The sequence below is a fragment of the Xenopus laevis genome, chromosome 2L (genome assembly GCF_017654675.1).
Source record: "Xenopus laevis strain J_2021 chromosome 2L, Xenopus_laevis_v10.1, whole genome shotgun sequence".
Lineage (NCBI taxonomy): Eukaryota > Metazoa > Chordata > Amphibia > Anura > Pipidae > Xenopus > Xenopus laevis.
In genome coordinates this window covers 41,201,272-41,204,744 of record NC_054373.1, presented here as the reverse complement: position 1 = coordinate 41,204,744, position 3,473 = coordinate 41,201,272, and positions in this window count along the sequence as shown.

Below are 3,473 nucleotides of genomic sequence, written 5' to 3'. Positions count from 1 at the left end.
GCGGGGGTTAGGCCTCTGGGGTGCCACCTAACTGACCTTTGCTAACAACTTAAAATCAGTTCCCTGCCAATTCCCAACTTGAAGATTTGAAGACTTGAAGATTTCCCCTTTAGGTGTTTCACCCAAAAAAGAACATGGAAAATACCATGAAAAAAATCAGTTCTTGAGAATCCAGCAGCAGTGGCAGCAAAATTGAATAAGGAGGTAGAACTAGGTAGAATGACAGGCCCTTTCGATTCCCTGCCAATTCCCAACTTGAGGATTTCCCCTTTAGGTGTTTCACCCAAAAAAGAACATGGAAAATACCACCTTATCCACCATCTTTTATACCCCATGAATGACTCTGTCAACAACGGGATAAGCAGGGAAGTATGTGTGCCCTTGGTTTCAGAGTGAACACAGTGAATCATACAAGCCAGGTGGTGAACTTTATTACTTAATATGGAAGTTTATACAGGTATGGGATTTGTTATCTGGAAACCTGTAACTTAATTTGTAGACTAAATGTTAATCAAATAATTCTAATTTTTAAAATAATTTTTTTTCTCAGCAATAAAAAAAATGTACCTTGTACTCCAGTGCTGTCCAACTTGCAATTTTTCTGGCCTACATGGTGGAGGGCCTATTATGGAAGCCAGCGTTAGCCACTCCCTGTTTTATGCCACACCCATTCTGACTGGTCAGAGTATGGCACAAACAGGGAGTATAGGGTGGTCAGAGTAAGACAGGTTAGTATAGGGCAGGCAGAGTATGACACACACAGGTTAGTATAGGGTGGTCAGAGTATGGCACACACAGGGAGCATAGGTTAGGCAGAACAGAGTGCTGGTGCCCCTTCAGCAGTTTGTATGAGTGTGAACAGGTGAACAATGTGGGCAGTTTCAGTCTGGGATTTAGGTGTGAACAATAGAGGTGTTACAAGTGTGAACAATGCAGGGGGTTACATGTGTGAACAATACAGGGGATTACTGCCTAAATTTGATCTTTAAACAATGCAGGGGCCAGTTAATCTCAACACTGATACATTTTAAATTTTACAAATGGTAAGCAGACACAGCAGAATTTCAAATGGGGGGCCACACAAGGGGGGGCGCTGGCTGTATGTGGCCCATGGGCCGTCAGTTGGACAGCCCTGTTGTACTTGATCCTAACTACAATGTTCACATAATGTAATAGGGCCTTCACATAATGTAATAGGGCCAGACCTATTTGCAGAGACCAGGGAAGCCGACTAATTGATAATCTGTGAAGTTAAATGCTGTTGCCAAGCACATACATCTTAGCAACCTCTTCTGCACTGCCATGCCACTCTGTCAGGCTCTGCACTGGCTTCCACTACCTTTCAGAATAAAATTCAAACTAATGACCCAGACATTCAAAGCAGTTCCACAGTTCTGCTCCTGCCTACATATCTGAACTCATCTCAAGGAACTCAGATGGCATGCTACATTCATCTACTGACCTGCTCCTCACTCATTACCAATTCACATACTTGCATTCAAGACTTTGCTATGGCTGCGCCTCTTCTCTGGAGTTCACTCGCACATTCTGACTAACTTTCCCCCAATGTCTCTGCCTTAAAAGTTTTCTGAAAAGATGTTACTTTCGAGAAGCTTCCCCTAATCTAGCCTAGCATAGCTTCAGTGTACATTATATGCTGATAAATTCAATGCTCAATGCCACATCTTTCACCTTGCTGACTCCTCATCTTGCCCATTCACACTCTTTAGGAGGGATGTAATTAGAAATCACAAGCATGTTTAAAATGGCGTTTTTGTGAATGTTTAGTGCTGCTCACAATGTAAAATCATTAGCTAGCTATAGTACATTGCTAAGCAAAGGTTAGAGTTAAAGGGCAACTAAAGTCTAAAATAGAATAATGTTAGAAATGCTGTATTTTGTATACTAAATATAAACATGAACTTACTGCACCAAAAGCCCAATTAAGCAAATGATTTTTGCCTTTAAAGTTGGCTCAGGGGGCTGTCATCTCGTAACTTTATTAAACATCTTTGCAATAACAAGACTACGTACATGCTCAGTGTGGTCTGCTCTTCAGTTGGGAGGTTAAGCTTAGGGATCGTCATAAATGATCAAAACAGCACAAGTCAAATAATATCTGCCAGAAGCCGATACAGCAAGACTGATTATTAATCAGAATATGCAGACTGCACTGGGTCTCTGGATACAAATCCATACACAGTTGTTACAGGGAAACAAACAAAGCTGCTCGAGTTCTGGGAAAAAAGGTGGGGGGCTTCCCCCTGTCGTTTGATCGTTTCTCTGCACAGCAGTTAGGGACCGTCTGAAGTTTCCTAACTGCAGCAGTCAGAGCAAGTAAAATGAAGTGTGAATTTCACTGCATACAGTCAGGTTTCTTATAAAAACGGTACACATTTTTTAATTAAAGTATATTGGAGATAGATTTCTTTTTCATTAAAAAAAGTAAAAATGGGATTTTATTTTTTTTCCTTTACACAGCCTTTAACATCTAGCTTTGCAAGGAATTCGTCAAGGTCTGTAATCAGTCAAAAAGGACGCCAACAAACATATTAAATTCCCCTAATAGTGTCACATACTCTTATCTATCTCTTTATCCATTATTTTATAAATATTCTGCACAATTACAGTAAAAACCCAAGGGACCGATCGAAACAAAGGTAAATAGGGAAAGTGTAAAATCCAGGAAAATATTAATGGAGCATAAAAGCGTGAGACCACGAATAATAGGCAAACAATCCAGGAAAACTTAAATTCAGGGGATGGAAAATCTGGGTCTCACTGTATTTTCTGCTTCCCTTTTGTCTTTTGCTTACATCTTCTTCCCTTTTCATGCTGTAGTCTCCTTTTTCATTCTCTCTTCCAATTCACTACTTTACTCTTTCCCATATTATCTATGCTCTGCTCTCATACCCCTTGCCCTTTCACTTTTGCAGCACTCCCTTCTCTTCTATCAGTTTGGTCCTCCAAAAACCAGTTTTTCCAAACACATGAAGTCAGCAGCAGTGATCTGTTATGGATCCTGGTAGAGAAGGTTTAATGTTATATTTATATGCCATATTTATGTTACCTCTCTCAAGCACTTTACCATCATTAGTAGAGTCTACCCAGGAAAGTAAAGCTAAACAATATTGAAAGTTGTTTAAACTTACATTTATTTCTCTAGGCAGCAAAAAAAAAATCACGATTTTATAGTGGAGACCCCCTTCAAAGCAACACAATGTAAATGCAATCTCTAATAATATTATGCAAACAAGGATAAGGTTATAGTGAGCCTCTAGCAGGCAAAGGAATATGCAATCCCAGGAGCCCTAAGGAATGCCTCTGTTCTCTTTTCAGCTGGGAGTATATTGTGTCACTGGTAAACTTGTCTCAGACACGTGTAAAACTGATTTACAATCTACTTTTATATCCTTTGGTTGATGTTTACCTGACCTGCCCATGCACTTGTACTACAGGATATAATAAGAAGT